At 35.1% G+C, this 21,433-nt stretch overlaps 1 long non-coding RNA gene across 1 annotated transcript; it reads left to right on the top strand.

The window, feature by feature from the left end:
• Positions 1-1,732: 1,732 nt before the first annotated feature.
• On the top strand, positions 1,733-5,572 carry LOC140179498 (uncharacterized). Its single transcript, XR_011872980.1, has 4 exons — positions 1,733-2,530; positions 2,601-2,682; positions 2,829-2,909; positions 5,412-5,572. It is a non-coding gene; the product is annotated as an uncharacterized lncRNA (long non-coding RNA).
• Positions 5,573-21,433: the final 15,861 nt, after the last annotated feature.

Raw genomic sequence — 21,433 nt, 5'->3', positions numbered from 1 at the left:
CTACGGAGAGAAGTTCCAAAATATGTTTTTGGAAAATCATGTTCTCTTGGTTGACAAGGACCTTTTTGCAAATAAGCTCGTCTAACTTCATCTCTGTCATTTGGATCATAATTTGAAATTTTGGGTCGTTGTCCAGGATCAGCTGCCAGACTTTTCACATTGAATTCTAAGAACTTCTTTTTATTAGAAGAGACTAATGGAGTGACTTCAGATTCTAGTGGTAGCTTTCTTTTGAAATATTTTTCCATTACTATTTCTAAAAATAAAAATATATATATATTCTAAATTAGTAAATTGATCAATTCACTTTAAAAATTTATATACAATATAATTACATATAATAGAATAGAACAAAAGATAAACAAATAAATAATAAGGATCACTAAATTGAGAATAAAATAAAATATATAAATTCATGAAGAGAATAAAAAAATAGATTAATACCTAAACTATAATTGTTTGAATTAAAATTTGCAATTGAAAATATCAAAAATAAAAATAATGAAATTGAAAGATACATAGAGTCATAGAGAGCTATATAAAACAAAATAGAGAAGTTAAAATTTACCTTTTGATGAAGAGAAGATGACCACTAGACAAGGAATAGAAAAAGAAGATTGAAAATATGAAACTAAGAAAAGGGTTTAAGAGAATAAATGAGTGACAGCTGGGATTTAAAAAGAGAAGAAGACTAAATTTAATTAGGTTAACTAATAGTCAAAATCATAAAAAGATAAAATGGACTTAGACTTTTAATAATTGGACTTAATTTATTTGTAGTGAGATCATTTAAAATTTAAAATGGGGGCATATTATATATATATGGTTTAAAAATATCAAATGACACCGGGGGCAAGTGCCCCCCATTCATGAGCATGGGTCCGTGCCTGGGTATAGCCCAAGCTCCATCAAAGTATATCAACTAACCATGCGCATCACACACAACCATTTCTCCCCTTTATAACATTTACTTACTTTAAGTAACTTATTATCCCACATTAACAATAAACTTATTATCCCTTATTATGGATATATCTAAAATGAGCTCAACACTTATATGCTTATTGAATGTGCCACATTTATATATACCATTAGATTTTATTGGATTAAAATCAAAAGCTAATATAAAAGAAGAGCATTGATGGATTCTAATAAATACAGAATATCATAGTACATAAATAAATGCTTTAAATGATAATACTTTAATACATAATACTTTAAATGACAACATAATCTTTTATTCTTAAATAATTCAATATAAAATATGTAAGACCCAGAACCTTTGAAAAAAGTCTTATTATGATAAAGTCTCAAATCACGTAGTTATTTATAGCCTTAATTTCAGAAATTATTTTATTAAAGATAATTAAGGCGAGTTTTGATTTATTGAATTTGAGATAAGTTATGATTATTATCCAGTTTGATAATTATTGGATTATTTTCTATAATTATATTATAAAATTGGTAGTTGTGAAATAATAAGGATTTTTATATGATTTGGATTAAATAATTACTATTTTAAATATTAATACCGTTACTTTGGAAAATAAAGGGTTTAATTATATTATTTCTAATTATTTTAATTTGGGCATTTTATGGAAAATAATTTGTAAGATTGGTGAACAAATAGTATTTTCTATATACAACTAGTGTTGGATTTAATTTGGGTTTCAATTATTATACTATTCCCAATTTTATTTGAAATTACTAAAATGCCCCTAACCCTAATTTTGCCAAACCTATTCCCTTCCATCCTTCCTCCACGCTGCGCACCCCAACCCCTTTCCTCACTGCCTTCACTGCGCAGCAACAACAACACACAAAATTTTCTTTGTGTTCCCTGAAAGAAAAATGAAGCCGAAGGGGGGAGTGGGGTGAGGAATCCACGGAGAAAGAAGGAGAGGGGGAAGAAGAGAGAGGCGGCATGGTGGGTGCCACTGCCATCGTCGCCGCCGTTGCTAGCCGAAGGGAGAAGAAGGATCTGTTCATGCCGTCACCACGCGGTTGCTGAGTCGTGCCGTCGCTGCCATTGCTGTCCTGTCCCTGGAACCTGAGCCGCACCTCTGTCACCGAACCAGAGGAGCTCATCCTTGTTGAGTCGCCGCCATTTTGCCTCTGCCGGCGAGCACGAAGAGAGAGGGAGATGGGAGTTTGCACAACAGAGAGAGGGAGAGCGCGACAGGGGAGACCATCGCCGCCTGGGTTGCCGTCGCCAGGCCTCCTTGCCATTGCCAGTCCTGCTTGTTCTGTCACCGGGAAACTCGTCGCTGTTGGGATCTCACCGCCGCCGTTCCTGTTGTGGCTGGTGTCGCGCCGGAGAGCCACCATCGCGGGTTGAGGCTGATCCTTTTGCTGCCATTTCATCGTTGCTGCGGCTGAGTTGCGGCCGTTGGGTCTGACCGGAGAGGAAAGTGGTGACGATGGTGGATGTTGGTGCTGGGTTAGCCCCGCCACTGCTGCTGGCCGTTCCGAGCTGCTTCGCCGTCTCTGCCGCTGGAGAATGCAACTTAGTCGCCGGAAAACTCTGCCGGTAAGGATTTTAGTTGAGGTTTCTGCCTTTTTGGATTTCGAGAAGGTTTAACGCTGCGTGGTTTTTATAGTTGACCCACCGAAGCTTCTGGCCGCTGCCGGAGCTGTTGCCGGGATTGTTCGAAACCGTAGCTACTTCGTTTCGCTAGTTTAGTAAGTAATTTATGTTTCGAAATGCCTCGCGTTAGTATTCGTATGTGTTTGGTTAATGAATATGAGTTTTGGTAACGTGAAGTTGAGTCCTGATTATTGTATGTTGCGATTAGTGTTGCTATGGTTATTGCGAACGTGACTGGGAGCGGAGGTTTTGGTTGCCGTCAGTTCGGGTTAAGGCGGAAAGGACTCTATGAGACGTTTAGGTTATGGATTTGCGTTTTGAGGTAGGGGCGCTTTCCAAAACTATACTTTATGTATTGGAATTATTACATATGGATACTGATGTGAGAAATGTGTATTTGGTGATTGTATCGGCCTTATGTATTATTTGATTGTCTCGAAAGCTTATGAATGTTTGTTTGGCTGAATTGTTGTGCGGCTTTGTGAAATGTAATGTTTGGAAGTTGATTCTTTAAAGATTTGAAATATGAGTTTAATCCGTTGAGGATTGGTTTGAAGTGATTCAATTATTTTGATGATGTGAAAGATAGAATACTCTTGAAATTCAGCCTGGGTTGCTTTAATTGATTTGGTTTTGATAAATGATTTATCGCTGAACTGATTCTTTTAAACTTTGGGAATGAGTTAAATCGGTTGATATTGAGTTGATTTTGAAATGGTTTCCTTGAGATGTGCCACTGAGGCATTTAGCTTGCTTTTGAATTGATTTCTGGTTTTGAGCTGTTGAAAAGGAATGAGAAACGGTTTAGTTGGGACCCGAACCGGGTGGCAAAAGTCCAAGTTTTAGGGGAGGTGCTGCCAAAATTTGTATAAGATCCGAGTCTTTGTTGAATGTTGTCTAGAAAAATGATGAGTTAAAGACTTCTACTATTTTATTTGAATTATCAAGAAAAGGATGATTCATGCTTTTGAAATGAATTATTAAAGAGGAAATTGTGATTTAGTCTTGCTTCTTAAGAAAGCATTGTATCTCTTTCAGGAGAAAGTTATTTAGATGAGACTTATGTTTTAAAGCTGTTTTTAAATGTGACAAGGGCAATGCCTTTGAATTTGACTTGAGGGTTTCAATTAGAGGAGTTTCAATGACTTTGAAAGAACCTGGATGTCTATTGACAAGTTTCATTTTGAAATGTTTTGAGAAATGTTTTAAGTACTCTTTAAATTCTGAATTCTTGCAAGACTAAAACAATTTTGAACAGTTGAAACGTTCTAGAATTTATCATGGGGGTTGAAGTTGGTTTTGCCTAAGTAAAGGAAACAGCTTTGAAAGAAGTAAATGATTACGTGACTCGGTTTGGCTTAGATCCTATTTTATTACTCAAATCGGAAAGCCAAGGTTTTAATGATTTTATATGAATTTGGCGAAATGAGTTATGTTATTCTCTCCTAAAGACTTGGGACTCTGCCGGAAAATTTTTGGTTATAAAATCCCATTATTAGATGGGTGATTCTGAATACTTTGAAATAAATCCTTAACTTGCCATGGTTTTGGAAGTTTTGGAAAGAGAATGCCGAGAGTGGCTCTGTTTTAAAAAGGGAACTCACTTTGAGTAAATTTGGCTTATGAGTCTGAGATGATTTGAGAAACGAGATTTCTAAAAGCCAAGACTGAAAAGAGTTGAAACTTGATTTCAAAGTGAAACGATTTGAGAAAAAGTGATTTATGGCTTAAATGCCAATTTTACGAATTGATGATGCTGAATGTGGAAGTGCTGTTTTGTTGTGAGCCAGAATGGCTGTGTATGATTATGAATATTGGCTGGTTCTGGATTGAACCATGAGCTGGAATGCCTGTGTATGATTATGAATATTGGCTGATTCTGGACTGAACCGTGAGCCGGATGGTTGAGATGGATGTTGATCCATGGATGAGAATGAATGCATGTATATGCTGAATTATTGATAATTGTGATTTGCACTTCCACTATCAGAGGCACGAGATCCCTGGGAGAAAGCAGTGGCTAGCCACCACGTGCTCCAGGTGGAGGCTCGAGACTCTGCTGACCCTATGTCGTAAGTGTGGCCGGGCACTGTGAAAGTCCCGGATGAGCTCGCCCCCGTAAATATTCACCAGTGAAGGTGATGGATATGAATCATGATTATGATCAAGTTTATGATGAGTATAACTCAAGTTGGGGATGCGCGACAGAGGGACAGTCCAATGGTTAGCTACTAGGACTTGTCGGGTTGGCTCTATAACCGACAGATGATATCATCAGCCACTAGGAACAGGCATGCATCATATGCATTTATGTGACATTGTTTGGGTGTGCATATTGTATTTGGTTTGCCTTTGTGACTATTTGAGATTATTTGCTACTTGCTCTACTTGCTGTAACTGTTTGTTTGTGCTTGAACCTCCTATCTGTGTTTGCAACTGGGACTCTATTGGATTGTGGTGACTGGTTGTCGTTGGATTGTTTGGGCCTAGGGTCGTGGTTGAAATGAGATGGACCGATGGTTGGTTTCGGTTTTGTGTTTATGATTTGGAATCGTATGAAAGGCTATTTTTGGTTTAGCATAGATAAACCTTTTGAAAGGCTTTCGAAATATTGTTTTAAATGAATAGTTTCGTCTTTCAGAAAAGGATTTCAGATTTTCTCTTTTACTGTAAACCGTTATTTTTGAAAAGAGGCATAAGTCAGTTATTAATCACTGGTACGGTTTATCTTCACGTATCCTATTACAGTAATTTCCAAAAACCCTCTATTGAGAACCCTTTCGAGGATGATGTTCTCACCCCCCCTACATTTTTCCCCTTTCAGGATAAGGCACAGAAGTCACGAAGAGTTTATTTAGTTATTGAAATGCTCTGTATTGCTTTAGATTATTACTTGTTGTACCCTCGCCTTTATTTTGATATATTCTGTAAGAGGGATAGGGATTGTATTGGTTAATGCTTGTAATACTATTTATATATATATATTTATATATATATGGATGTACTCCTTATGAGTTTTGTAAGTTGTATGGTATCTATGGATGTATGTTATCGGATAAAAGTATTTTCGGAGCGGTATTTGTGATTTAAAGTTTTAAACAGGCTCATATTTTAGTATTAAATAGTATAAGTGTCGTTGTAATGTCCGAGCTATCAGAGTCGCGCAGCCGGAAGCGTGAGCTTTGGTAGTTAGGGTGTTACAAAATATATAAATACAAAATATCTAAATATTTTTTATTTATTAAAATTAATTATTATAAATTTTTTTTATAATATTAAAAAATTATATTAAAATAATATTTTAAATTGTAATATAAAAATATAAAATAATTAAAATTTTATTTTATATTACTTGACAAATAATTGTATTATTATATTCAACATTTATTAACTAACTACTTTTATTAAAGATATTATTATATAATATAATTTTTTATAATATATATATATATATACACACACATAGATTATACAATCCTATATATACGTAAATTATATTTTAAAATATTTTTATGAAAAATTATATTATCTTTAATAAAAATAATTAATTAATAAATTTTGAATATAATAATCTAATTATTTATCAAGTAATATAAAATAAAATTTTAATTATTTCATATTTTTATGTTACAATTTAAAATATTATTTTAATATAATTTTTTAATATTATAAAAAATTTTGTATAATAATTAATTTTAATAAATAAAAAATATTCAGATATTTTGTATTTATATATTTTATATTTAATTATTTAAGAATAAAAGATTCTGTTGGCATTTAAAGTATTGCGTATTAAAGTATTGTCATTTAAAGCATTTATTTATGTACTATGATATTCTATATTTATTAGATCCTATCAATACTCTTCTTTTATATTAGCCTTTGATTTTAATCTAATAAAATCTAATAATCTATATAAATGTGGCACATTCAATAAGCACATAAGTGTTGAGCTCATTTTAGACATACCCCCTTATGATCTCATCTTAGGTCTGCTCCTTCTCGCTTTTTCTTTCTGTTTTGCCCTCTTTTTTCTGTTAGTGATTTCTTCATTTCGACCATGTAATATTACCATAATATCTTTGTCATTATTATATAACACTGCTCCAGAATCCACTGCTAACTTTGAGGTCTTCAGATTTTCCTTCTTCTGCTCCTCCCACTTCAAACTTCCACCATCCGCCTTATTCACATGCTCTAGTTTAGTTTCCGATCCAGCCTTGTCGATATCACCACCTTTGTCATCTTCATTGTGCCTTACAAACCATCTCAACCTCTGATGTCACAACTCTTGATTCACCCCCTCTCCTGCAAAATTGGAACTTCCTTTCTTGGCATGATTCAATGGCACATGAGCTTCTCCTTGGCACTCTTTTTCAACCATCAACATATGTGGCGTCTTGACATCCCGACTCGCCTCCGCTTCCGCCCTTCCCGCAACCTCGTTCCCAGAACCATCATTATTGTGGTTCACGGCTTGGACCTCAGGTGGCTCTACTCGAGATCCTCGGTGGCTAGCTCTCGCCGTTCCTTTTTCCCTCGGGTCCTGCATCGCTGTGCCATGCCAATCCTCATCACACAACGCTCTTCAAAAGGGACCTAGAGCTGTGCATTCCTTCTTCCACGGGAATAGCAATAACCCAAATTGTAGTAGCCCGATCTATTTTAGCCTCTCTAATCCAGCATCCATCATTCACACAACCCTCCCTTAGCCCATCTTTCCCATTTGCAATTGTTGACCCAATAATTAGATGGCTCAAACAGCACATGCCTTCAATACCTATTAGGTTATTCATCTTGTTAATAGAATGCCCATTGTAAATGTTTCTCTATTTCTTATATCATCCATGTGGAGCCCGCGACAACAATTTAAACGTGCCTCAGAAATCGTTATTTCTGAATCCCTTTCCCGACTCAAATCATAATCCTCACAATCATCTCCTCCATTAATCTCCTTCAATGAATTTGGGTTTGTTTTCTTTTTTTTCCTTAAAATATTTTAAATTCTCTTGATTACAGTCATTCAAAAATATGTCACAAATTACTCTTCTATCCCTGTCTTCAACGTGGTCCCTTGTCCCTGCCACCACCAATTCTGCCGTTGGATCCCACAATGCCGTCGGCGTCTCCATTCCTCTGTCACCTAAATCAGGTTAGCCTACATTGTTCGTGATTTTTCACCGTCCAAAAATATTTTTGCTCCATAAATCTTACGTCCTACCTCCTTCACAAAAACATCAAACCCACTAGTATCCACCATGATGTGAATCCATTCATTAATAACATCAAACACACAGGTATCAATTTGAACTCTTCTAGAGTTATACGATAAGTTTGATTCTGTCATTTCATCACACCGTACTACTTTCCCCCAATTGTCCACCTATCATTTTGAATGTTTCTGCAGACCACACATGTAGCGATACTTCAAAACATTCTAGCCAAACTCTTCTTGTTTCACTTTGTTCTGATTCTTCTCATCTCCAAATACTATGAAAAAATTGCAGGAGACTATTCATTTTGAAAGTAAAATACTCCTACGCATGCTTCACTATATCAAAAGTTAATAGTGCCTTATACGCTCCTAATTCTCTAATTTGAACAACCTGAGGCAGATTCTTGCTAATTTCCTTCTTTAACGTATTGAATTCTATGGCTGTGTTCATTCCTCCTATTAAACTCCTTGATAGCCAACCCACGTTCTCTTTTGCAACTGTCATTTCAACCTTTTTTGTCCATTCATTCCCGTTAGGGTCCTTTTTCGTTGTATTCTTTATCGTCGCTTCTCCATCTGGATGAGTAGCCATATTATTGATGGGGAAAAATATCTATAAAGAATTTCACAAAAATATCACGTTGCAAGTATAGTTATAAACCGACAATTAAACCTTAATCAATATTATTTAATTTGTTTGTCACAAGTACAAACCCAATAAAATTAACCGAAGTATTCAAAGTTCGGGTCGTCTCTCAAGGAATTGCAGGAAAGTGTATGTATTATTGGTTATGAGATTGTATCTTTTTGGATTTTAAGTTTAATAAGTAAGGAATGTAAATAACAAGAAAATAAACTAACAACTAAGAAAAGTCCTAGCAAGGGTTGAGAATCGGAATTCCTATCCTCATTATCAATGTCAATTGGGGTGGTAATTTCAAATTGCTCTCACTTAGTTAACCTCTAACAATTGAAGGAAAGTCAAGTGAGCAAATCAACTTGAGTTCACAAGTCCTAATCAAAGACTAGAATTAGTGAAGCTTAAGCCAGCTAGCAACTCTCAATCACCAACCAACAAGAGACTTTGACAATTTAAGAGTCTCCAAATTACTCAATCCAAGCTAAGAGTACAAAATTCTAATTTAAAATCCAACCAAGCATTTTATCAAACACTTAGAAGGTACAAAATAAAAATATAAAAAATTAACAAGGAATATTAAATCCAAGCAACCAATTGCAAGCATAAATGACTAATAATTAAAGAGAGAAACAATAAACATAGAAAACATAAATTGCATTAAAAGAAATCAATTGTAACAATAGCTCATAGACATAAAAATGGCAAAAAAGGGAAATTAACAAGAGAAGAAGATGAACTAAAGTGCTTAAACAATTAAAAGTGAGAGAAAACTAAATTAAAGGAACATTGAACTTGAATTTGAGAAGAAATAAACCTAAAGACCCTAAAACCTAGAGAGAGGAGAGAGCTTCTCTCTCTAGAAACTTACATCTAAAACCTAACTAATTGTATGAATGAAAAGTGTATGAATGATTCCCCCCCAGCTCCACTCTGTAGCCTCTAATGTGCACTTTCGGGCTTGAGACTGGGTCAAAAATAGCCCAGAAATCGCCCCCAGCGACTTCTGATATCTGCAGCACATGACGCTTTTTCACACGTACGCGTCGGCCACGTGTATGCGTTGCTTGCCTTCTGCACCTTTCACACGTATGCGTCGTTTATGCGTGCACGTCGCTGCCAACTTCTGAAAACTTCAATTTCTTATGTTCCTTCCACTTTTGCATGCTTCCTTTCCATCCTCTAAGCCATTCCTGCCCTACGAAACCTGAAAACACTTAACACACATATCACGACATCGAATGATAATAAGAGAGAATTAAAATTAGCAAATTTAAAGCCAAAGAAGCATGTTTTCAATCATACAAATTATATGAATAAGTGTGAGAATAATGGATAAAATTCGCTAAATTTAGTACAAAATAAATAGCAGTGTATCAATTATTCCCACATTGAGGCTCTCTGTTCTCAACCTCATACCTTTCTCATTCTTTATCATGCACCCTTCTTCCTTTCTCCCCAATTGCCCTTCTATACATAGCCTCTCTCACGAATATTGTCTTACCTCGTAATCTCATATTACTCATGTCCGCTATAGTTTTCAGGACCCTCCTTTTGTCGTATACCGTATAAAGGCAAAAAGATATATCATCCCATTTTTTCACTTCCGAGAAAGATATATATCATTGATCTTCGTGTCCAGTTGAAAAGGTAAAACAACTCCCTCTTCGAGATATCTATTGGTAAATTATCAATAAAGATGGAGAAAGACTCATTTTCAAGCAATGATACTCTTTTCGATTACAAACACTAGGATCCTTTAAATATTGATGTGATATCTTAGTTCTACCCCCACTCTGTGTTTTCTCCCTCTCTCTCATTCTCTCATTCTCTCCTTAAGTAGGAATTTTTTTTTAATTAGTCAGGGAACATCAACACAAAGATATGTGTTTGGCGTGCGTGTAGGTAACAAAATGAATGAAACTCGTCGGACCAGTCTATTTATTCACTTAAATGGATTGAATTTTGTTTGAAATTATACACATTTAAATTTTGAATTAAACAGCCTAAAACTAATTAACCTGAAAAAATAACAAGTTAAATTAATTTTTTTATATTTTTAAAAAAATCTAATACTTCTTTCAATATTTTTTAATCCGACTTGATTCGACTCACACTTAAAAAATTCTGTTTAAGAAATTTGGGTTAATAGTGGTCTTTTTTTTCTTAAATCATTTTTAATTGAAATCTAAAAATTTTTATTCGACCTTTTTTTTTAAAATAAAAAAAATAAACGTGCTAGCAAATAACCCATCAAGATGGCCATAAATGATTCAAACTTAAAAATGATATTCGTGAAAAAAATAAAAAAGTAAACAAGTCAACTCATAATCCATATATTTAGATGGGTTGGTACTAAACAACCTGGATTTGGCCGTTTAATAGTCCTTCACACACGCTATGATTTAAAAAGAAAAAGATTAGAGTTTTAATTTGAATAAACTACCATTATATTCATGAATATTCAGAATGTTTAACAAATCTATCGACAAAAAATTAAAACTAACGTTGTACTAAAAAAAAACTCCAATAAACATAATTATTCGATCCCTAAAAAATTATCCAAAATTTTTAAAGAGTAAATATCTATCCCAACCCCTAAAAAATACGATTTTTTGCCTTTGATATTTAACTTCGTGAGACTAGTTAGCCCTTCTGTCAATATTCTATCTTCAAAACATACTTATGTGACACGTTAATCACTAATATATCCTCCATTTAATTTTTATAAGTCAAAATAATTTAAAAATCACTAATAATTCTTAGTTTTACACCATAAATTTAGCTAATATATTTAAAAAAAGTAATACAAAATTAAAAAAACTAAACGACCTTGACAATTATCCTTAAAAGACAACAAGACTCCCAACAAAAGAATTTGTCAATCCTAATTGATTTTTAATGAATAAATCAACAGTTTAACATATTATATAGACTTATTCTGTTAATACAAAGATAAAATATTGACAAAGGGACTAATCAGTCTCATAAAAATAAAAATCAGAAGTCGAAATAGAGTATTTTTTTTATTAAAGATCTCGATGTCTTTCAAAATGATCGTCAGAACCGTTTAGAATTTTTTTTTTTCAAATTGTCCCTCCTAACCCAACCTAATCTAACCCCAAATTTTCAACTATAACTCTAACTCAACCCCACCTCCAAATCTCCAACCTTTCACTACCACCTCCACTCCAATTCCCAACCTTTGCCACTACTAACCCAACCTTCCCAACAATGAAATTCAGTAATATTGTTATCCTCAACAAACACGGCATCTGCCAAGCAGGTGGCCTCCAACAATAGGCTTCTAGTAATGCAATCTAGTTATTACGAAAAGGTAGAGGACCTCCACAGCCACCTGACCTTGGTGTTCATTGACATTCCCCCAAAGGGTCAAGTTGGAAAAGATAACAGAAGAAACATTCCAGAGATGAAGATCAACTCGGAGGATGTAGTCCTTGCTCATCACAAGGGGTTGTTGGTGAATCTGAATGTTGGCCCACTTTGAAATAACGAATTTAACAACTGAAAAGATTTTCATAGAGAGATAGTGGCTAGGGGTTAAAGACACTACCATCATGACAAGGCAAAGAAGGACCAAGAGTATTTTGGGACTGAAGATGGGGATGAGTTTTTTGAAATTGGTGAAGAAAAGTGGTGGAGCAACATACAAGTCCGAAAATATGTTGAAAAAAAGCTCTTTTGTGCATAAACATCGACATTGTAGCTAGTAAAGAAGAAAAGAAAAAATGGAGTTGTTGTGGAAAGGAAAAATTATTGAGACTTTGGTGAAATGATTTGGGGTTTGAGATTTGAGATAAAAAAATTTAGGTCCAGTAAATAACATAAGTAGCACCATAACAGTGACAGTGGTAATAGTGGTGGTGCTGCGGTAATACTTGGATGAATCCAATCCATTTAGGGTTCGAATAATCTTTTAAATTAGAACTTATCTTTTATAAATTCAATATTAGTTTCATTTTTTCCTAAATAGATTTATAGATATTTTGAATATTCGTATGTACAAATAATAATTTATTCTTATATTTTTCATAAAAATCAAAGAATGTGTTTGACTAGAATTTAGGACCGATCATATTTGCTTTCTGTAAAGTTTTAAGTTTGGTAAAATTCACTATGTTTCCGTTAGGAGAAAAATGAAACGAAGAAAAAAATACAAGGAAAAAAAAATTCAAAGTTTGTGACTACAATCATAACAATGTAAACTTCAATTAATTTAAAATACACATAACTCTTTGTTTTAGTACGTAAAACCATACTTATTTAACAAAACCCATTAAATATGGTATTAGATTATATACAGTGAGAGATTTCCAAATAAAAATAAGGTTTAATTACTCTGTTGGTCCCTATAGTTTCGTGAAATTTTTAATTAAGTTTCTATACTTTTTTTCTTTTTAATTGGGTCGTTGCACCAATTTTTTTTTTCAATTAAGTCCCTCTTAGTAGTAATTGGCTTAATTTTATAGGACCCAACTAAAAAAAAAGAATTGGTACAAGGATTTAAATAAAAGGAAAAAAAGTGTAGGGACCCAATAAAAAAAATTGATGTAAGGACTCAATTAATAGAAAAAAAAGTATAGGGACCTAATTGAAAATTGTGCAAAACTATAGAGACTAGTAGAGTAATTAAACCTAAAAATAATATTAAAATAAGACTAGATATTATCATTCTAATTTTGATAATGTCTTTTTTTTTTGGGTTAATTACTAAGATTCAGCTGCTTATAAAAAAGTTTTGAAAGATATTATTAATAAAATAATCCCTAAATAATTTAAAAATGCGATAAAAATAATCATAATTATTATATATTTTGTAAGTAATAAAATTTTTTTATATTTGATAAATGACTTACTCATTTGATCTGAATTTCTATAGCAATATTTAAATAAATACTTAGAAGGTGCACAAATAATAAAAAAATCTTATGTCCTAAGCTATTCAAGATGTGATGTTAATGGTTTGACGAAACAGAAAAGAGAAGAAGAATGAAAGTTGAGAGAAGAAAAAAAATTGGTTATTCTCATTTGAAAATTTTAAAGAATGAAAACAGAAAGTTAAAAAAAAATATTTTGTGGTTAATCTTATATACTACTTATGTATTCCTATTATAATTAATTACCATCAGCATTTAAACTAATAAAAATAATAACCTAGGTAACAAATAAATTTGATCTCTAAATTTTTCTTTTTATTTAAAAAAAAAAAAGAATACTCTATATATTTACTAGTATTATATATTGCAACGTAAATATAAAGAGAGAGAAGAATATTTTATATATTGTTATTGTGATATTATATCAGACTATATCTCTTATTTATACATGTACAAAGTTTATTTTTTCAAATTTTATTAATATTGAGTCCAACTTTAGAAATTTAGCAATGTCTACCATTAACATTTGAACCACTCAAATAATTTTGATTGGACATCATATTATAGCATTTAGTAATTTATTTTTTATTATAAAATTTATATAATATAAAAAAAATTATATATAGAATAAGATTATCAAATATGGAGTGGAATTATCATTTTTTTGAAAGAAGATAAGACGTGGTGTTATAAGGCAGCTGGTGAGCCTCTCTGAAAGACACTGGTATAATTATATTCTATTATAAAATAAATAAATAAGGAAGAGAAAATAAATATAAAATAAAAAAGTGTAAATAGAAGATTCTACACTACAAAAAAAAGTTAAAATGACGGTTTTTTAAGGTAATTACGGCGGTTACAATCGCCATTATTATCAAAAATGGCGCTCCCAAGAAACGCTAAAATTCTGGGCGCCATTCTGGTTATTACAGCAGTTTTCTGAAAACCGCCATAATAACCAGTGGATAATACGGCGGTTTTTTGGCGGTTAAAATGGCGGTTTTAACCACCATTTTAACCAAATAAAACGGCGATTTTGTTGTTGTTTAAAATGACGGTTTGTAACCGCCGTTTTTACTAGGATTTAATGGCACCCTTCTCGTTTAAAATGGCATTTCTAACCGCCGTTTTTACTTGGGATTAATGGCATCCTTTTCGTTTAAAATGGCGTTTCTAACCGCTGTTTTTACCAGGGTTTAATGGCATCCTTTTCGTTTAAAATGGCATTTCTAACCGCCATTTTTACCTGGGTTTAATGGCACCCTTTTCGTTTAAAATGGCGTTTCTTACTGCCCTTTTTACCAGGGTTTGATGGCATACTTTTCGTTTAAAATGGTGAATTTTAGCCGTCGTTTTTATCTAAGTATGATGGCAATTTTTTACTTTTTAAAATGAGATCAAAACTACCTATTTAAAGCGACATTTTTAGAACTCAAACTTTAAAATCTCATAATAACCAAGAAGGCATAACCTTAAATCAAATATCATAACAAGATTTTTAATTCATACATGGTCTTCGAAAATCAAAAATCATAATCCAAAAACAAAGTATCAAAGATAATATTTTTCAATAATTCGTCTTAACATATATATATATATATATATATAATACTTAATACATAAAATTTGTATCATACAAGATCATGTTTCTTTGTTGCTCACTCCAGAAGACCAACTTCCTAACTCTCTTGGTGATGGAATCTCACTCTCTTGATCCAATCCCTACAACAAAAATATAATTATGAGTACAATAAAAAATGATAGAAATATGAATATAAAACTATTAATCTGAAATTATTTAATGAACAAAGTTAAAGCTAGCTTCCAAAGTCAAATTTTAAAATTAATATGAAATTATTTAATGAACAAAAATTCTGACACTCTTATGGCCTGGTGATAAACCACTATTTTATGGTTTATATTGTGTTTAATTGTGTGGTTTTATCATGATCCTTACCCACTTATTCATTAAATTAGCATGCATTTAGCTTTTCTTCCTGAATTTATTACATGTTTGAAAACTGCTTCCTAGAGACTTTAATTATTTATTTTTAATTCTCCTTTATTCCATTCGATGCCGTGATCTGTGTGTTAAGTGTTTCAGACTTTATAGGGCATGAATGAGTTGGAGATTGGAAAGGAAGCTAGCAAAAATGGAAGAAACACAAGAATTTGAGGAGATAACCAGCGAGAAGTGACGCGGTCGCATGGCTCACGCGATCGCGCGAAGGAGAGCAAATCGCAGTGACGCGACCGCATGGCTCACGCGGCCGCGCGAATTGGAAAAGTTCTGGCGACGCGGTAGCGTGGACGACGCGAACGCGTGGCGAGGAAAAGCGCGAATGACGCGTCCGCATGGATGACGCGATCGCGTGACATGTGCGATCTGCATAATCTGCAGAATTTGTTGGGGGCGATTTTGGGCCCTATTTCGACCCAGTTTTTGGCCCGGAACAGTAGACTAGAGTCAGAGAACATGCAGAAACAATTAACACATTCATTCAGAGACAGTTTCAGATCTAATTTTACTCTCTTAGGTTTTTCTCTCTAGGTTTTAGAATTTTAATTTTCAATTGGTCTTAGCATTGGAACATTGAGAAGAATTATTTCCTCATCAAGACTTCATCATTCTAGTTTGTTTTCTTAACTTGGTTTCATTCTTCCATGTTCCCTGTTTTGTTCAATTTTGTTATTTGAATACTTTTATGATTAATTAATGCAAGGACTATTTCTTTTTAATTCAATTTCAATTCCAATAATCATGTCTTCTTTTAATTCCCTTTCATGTGCTATGGATTCTTTATTTACAATGCGTGAGTAGTTTTCTTACTTGATGGGGTGTTGATTAAAAGGAATTCTTGAGTTGGAAGGATTGAAAGAAAAATTTGTTATTGGGTTAAATGTTGGATTGCTATCCTGTCACCAATGCCAATCCCTTTGAACTAAGTGGGTTGCAACTTGTGAACAGATCTGGCATTCCAGCTTGTTTGACTTTCCCTTACTTAGTAAAGGATAACCAAACAGAACAACGATTAATTATAAATTAATCTTACATTCACTCCACCAATAATAGAAATTCCAACCAATCAACTCCCAGTCAAGGCTCTTATTCATATTATTTAACTTTCCTCAATTTACATCCCAATTTACTTAGCTCAACTTCTTGGAACATCTGATTAATAAGATAGCACACTTTTCTGCAACTCGTTGGGAGACGACCTGGGACTTAAAACTCCTAGTAATTTTTAATTTAATTCTCTGTGACATATTTCTAAATTGATAGGTAGATTTTTGGTGAGTTAAGAACTATACTTGCAACGTAACCATTTTAATAATTTTTAATTCACCAGCTTCTGCGTCTCATCAATTTTTGGCGCCGTTGCCGGGGAGTTGCAATAGAGTGCTAATTTTATAAATTAGAATTTATTTATTTGCATTTTATTTTATTTTGCTACTATGAGCTGCATGTTTCTTTCGTCAAATGACGCGTTCACTTCCTGATCCGCGCTTGCTAATATTCGATCCCGAAATTGAAAGGACAATTTCACGAATAAGGCGAGAACAGCGTCGGTTAGCCCGCTCTGAGGGCGGATCTGAAAGTGAATCTGAGGAAGAAACCAGCCCCCGTTCTACTGATTTGGTTGTTTTACATGCAGAAAACATGGCAGCTAGGAGAGTTACCATCCAGGAGGAAGGAGCCCCTAATTTTACAATGCAACCGTTTCAAGCGCATCATCCAGCGGTAGCTACAGATTTTGAAATAAAACCCGCACTGCTAAATTTGATGCCCAAGTTTCATGGCCTACCTGCTCAAGAGCCTATCAAGCACTTGAGAGATTTCCAGGCAGCCTGTTCTACTGTCAGGCGTGATGGCACTGATGAAACTTCAATTTTGCTGAAAGCTTTTCCGTTTTCTCTTGAGGAAAAAGCAAGAGAGTGGTACTGCACTCAACCTCTAGCAAATGTATCCAACTGGGATACACTCAGAAAGGAGTTTCTGGAGAAATTCTTTCCATCTGAAGTTACTGATAAGCTAAGGAAGGATATCTCCACAATTGTTCAGGATGACAATGAGACTCTCTTTGAATACTGGGAGCACTTCAATAATCTTCTGGAAGCATGCCCCCACCACATGATTGACAAGATCGTGCTACTCAGCTATGTTACACAGGGTATGAAGCCCCAAGATAAGACCATACTGGAAAGTGCCAGCAATGGGTCTATGAAGAAGTACAAGACCACTGATGAAGCTTGGCAATTGATCAGTGATTTAGATGAATCCACTAGGAACCATAGACAAAAGCAAGGCCGTTCAAAAGCTGTTGCAGAAGTATCTTCTAGCAGAGAGACTGCTGCTCTAACTCAAAGCATCTGTGAAATAACCAACTTACTGAAGCAAATACAGTTGAATCAACAAGCTCAGCAAGCTCAACCTCCACCACAGCAAAACCAACAACTAGTCCCACAAAGAATTTGCAAAATCTGTGCTGATTATAGCCATTACATTGATGCATGCCCACAGCTCCAACAAGAAGACAACATGGTAGCATCCACTCACAACTTCTATGACCGTCCCAACCAAGGGTACAATCAAGGTGAAAATAATAACCATGGATGGCAGGACAATTCAAACCAGAATTAGAGGAACAACAATAACAGAGGAGGCAGAGATAATCAGGGAAATCAGAGGTGGAACAATAACAACAATAGGCAGCAAAATCAACATTACAGAGCACCTCACCTGAGGCAGAACCAAGGACCACAGAACAATCAGCAGCAGACCTCTCAATTTACCCATTCTTCTTCACCTTCTACTGAAGACCTACTGCAATCTTTTGAGAAAAGACAACTGGCCATGGAAAGTAACATCATGAATAGTATTAATGCCAGTCTGAATGGTTTCACTTCTACTATGCAAGCTTTTATGACACAGCTTGGATCAGCACAAAATTCCAGTAACCAACCTTCAAGCACCACTGGAATCCCCTCTCAACCATTACCCAATCTAAAGGGAGGCATTAATGCTATCACCCTGAGGTCCGGAACCACACTGCAGGAGAGGATTCAGGAGGAACCAAGCTCACCAGAATATGCCTCAGCTGAAGAGGTGGTAGAAATCGAAGATATTGAAGAGGAAGAGGATATACAGGACATAGCTGAAGAAGAGATAGCTCAACCACAGGAGGAAGCACCAAAAAGCGCAGGCACCACAGAAAACACTACTCCCGTTCCATTTCCACAACTTGCAAGGAAGCCCAGGAAGCAGCAGGTAATTGTTCCCCTTTTTGATGTTATTCAGCAGGTACCTAAATATGCAAAGTTTCTAAAAGACTTATGTATCCATAAAGACAAAATTAATGAATTAGAAACTATTCCTTTAGGTAGTTCTATATCTGCTTTAATGGGAGGATTACCTGAAAAATGTAGTGATCCAGGTCCTTGCATAGTTAGTTGTACTATTGGTGGTGTAGTAATTTATGATTGCATGTGTGATTTAGGAGCATGTGTCAGTATAATGCCTTTGTCTATATATGATGTTTTGAGGCTCCATCCCTTAAAAAGGTCGGCAGCTCGTTTTGTGTTAGCAGATAAAAGCATTATTACAGTGGCTAGAGTTGCTGAAGATGTTTTGGTGAACATTAAAGGGCTCACATTTTCCACTGATTTTTATATCTTGGAGATGCCCCACAATGATTCAGACAAGCCATCATCAATCCTAGTTGGAAGACCATTCCTGAAGACATCAAAATTCAAATTGGATGCTTTTTCAGGAACATACTCCTTTGAAATAGATGGCTGCATAGTAATCTTCAATCTGAATGGAGTCATTAACAATCCCCCAGAAGATCATTCTATCTTCTAGTGTGATGTCATAGACAAAAGTGTGGCTGAAATTCAAGAAGAAGAGTTTGAAGAGAGGCACACTGGACAAGGTCCCAGTGTGGGGACCCTCTTAACTGACAGTGAGGGCACTTCGCCCTTTTACAAGCCCCAGATAATCCAGAGCCTGCCCATGATCAAAAGTTAGAATTAAAACCTCTCCCTCCACATCTCAAATATGCTTATCTTGAGGATGAGCAGAAGCTTTCGGTTATTATTGCAAGGGAACTGACTTCTCAACAAGAAGAGCAGTTACTTGATGTACTGAGGAAGCATAAGAAGGCAATTGGGTGGAGTTTGGCAGACATAGTGGGAATCAACCCTCAAGTATGTGAGCATAGAATATTTCTAGAAGAGGGAGCAAGACCTGTCCGTCAACCCCAGAGAAGATTGAATCCCACCATCTTGGAAGTTGTCAAAAAGGAAGTGACCAGACTATTGGAAGCAGGTATCATATATCCCATTTTAGACAGTGAATGGGTAAGCCCAGTACAAGTGGTGCCCAAGAAATCTGGAGTCACTACAGTGAAGAGTGAGCATGGAGAGCTCATAGCAACTAGAGTTCAGAATGCTTGGAGAGTCTGCATTGATTACAGGCGTCTCAACTAAGCTACCCATAAGGATCACTACCCACTTCCATTCATTGATCAAATGCTGGATTGTCTGTCAGGTAAATCACATTATTACTTTTTAGATGGTTACACAGGTTATTTCCAGATTCATATAGCTCCTGAGGATCAGGAAAAGACTACTTTTACATGTCCTTTTGGGACCTATGCTTATAAGAGAATGCCCTTTGGCTTGTGCAATGCACCAGCTACCTTCCAAAGGTGCATGATGAGTCTTTTCTCTGATCTTATTGAGGACTGTATGGAAGTTTTTATGGACGATTTTAGCGTTTATGGTGATTCTTTTAGCCTTTGCTTAGATGGATTATCTCGAGTATTAGATAGATGTGTTAACACAAACCTTGTATTGAATTTCGAAAAATGCCACTTTATGGTAAAACAAGGGATTGTATTAGGACATGTGGTATCTAATAATGGTATTTCTGTAGACCCAGCAAAGGTGAATGTTATTTCTAGTTTACCTTACCCCTCTTTTGTGAGGGAAGTCCGTTCGTTCCTTGGCCATGCAGGTTTCTACAGGAGATTTATTAAGGACTTTAGTAAGGTGGCACTTCCCTTGTCCAGATTACTGCAGAAGGATATTGAGTTCGAGTTCAGTGAGGATTGCGAACAAGCATTTGATAAGCTGAAGACTGCTCTAACTCAAGCCCCAATTGTGAGAGGACCAGACTGGAGTCAGCCGTTTGAAATCATGTGCGATGCTTCCAGCCATGCAGTAGGAGCAACGCTGGCTCAGCGCGAAGGTAAGGATCCTTTTGTTATTGCCTATGCGTCTAAGACTTTAGACACTGCCCAGTCCAATTATACTACTACTGAGAAAGAGCTTCTGGCTATTGTTTTTGCTTTGGATAAATTCCGAGCCTATTTACTTGGTACTAGAGTAGTAGTGTATTCGGACCATGCAGCTGTAAAGTATCTATTAGCTAAAAAGGAATCCAAACCAAGACTTATACGTTGGATACTGCTGTTACAAGAATTTGATTTAGAAATAAAGGATAGGAGTGGTAATCAGAATTTAGTAGCAGACCACTTGAGTCGCCTTGAATATATTAAGGATGATTCTACTCCTATAGATGATAATTTTCCTTTTGACAACCTGCAAGCAGTATCTGTGGTAATCCCTTGGTATGCACCTGTTGCTAATTATTTAGTTAGCCGCACATTTCCTCCACATTTTTCTAAACATCAAAGAGACAAGCTGAAAAGCGAGTCTAAATATTATATATGGGATGACCCATATTTATGGAGATGTGGCGCTGACCAGATAATTAGGCGTTGTGTGCCTCAATCAGAATTCCAGTCCATTTTAGAGGCCTGTCACTCATCTGAGAGTGGAGGACATTTTGGCCCTCAAAGAACAGCTAGAAAGATCTTAGACTGCGGATTCTGGTGGCCTACTCTTTTTAGAGACGCTGCTGAGTTTTGTAAATCCTGCCCCCCATGCCAGAAATTTGGTAATATATCCAGGAGGGATGAGATGCCTCAACAATATATGCTCTTCTGTGAAATTTTTGATGTTTGGGGCATTGACTTCATGGGTCCATTTCTAAATTCTAATGGATATTTTTATATATTGTTAGCTGTGGA

Source organism: Arachis hypogaea, chromosome 15, assembly GCF_003086295.3.
Source record: "Arachis hypogaea cultivar Tifrunner chromosome 15, arahy.Tifrunner.gnm2.J5K5, whole genome shotgun sequence".
In the NCBI taxonomy this organism is placed as follows: domain Eukaryota; kingdom Viridiplantae; phylum Streptophyta; class Magnoliopsida; order Fabales; family Fabaceae; genus Arachis; species Arachis hypogaea.
The sequence above is the reverse complement of the archived record's forward strand: the minus strand, read 5'-3'. Positions and strand labels throughout refer to the sequence as shown.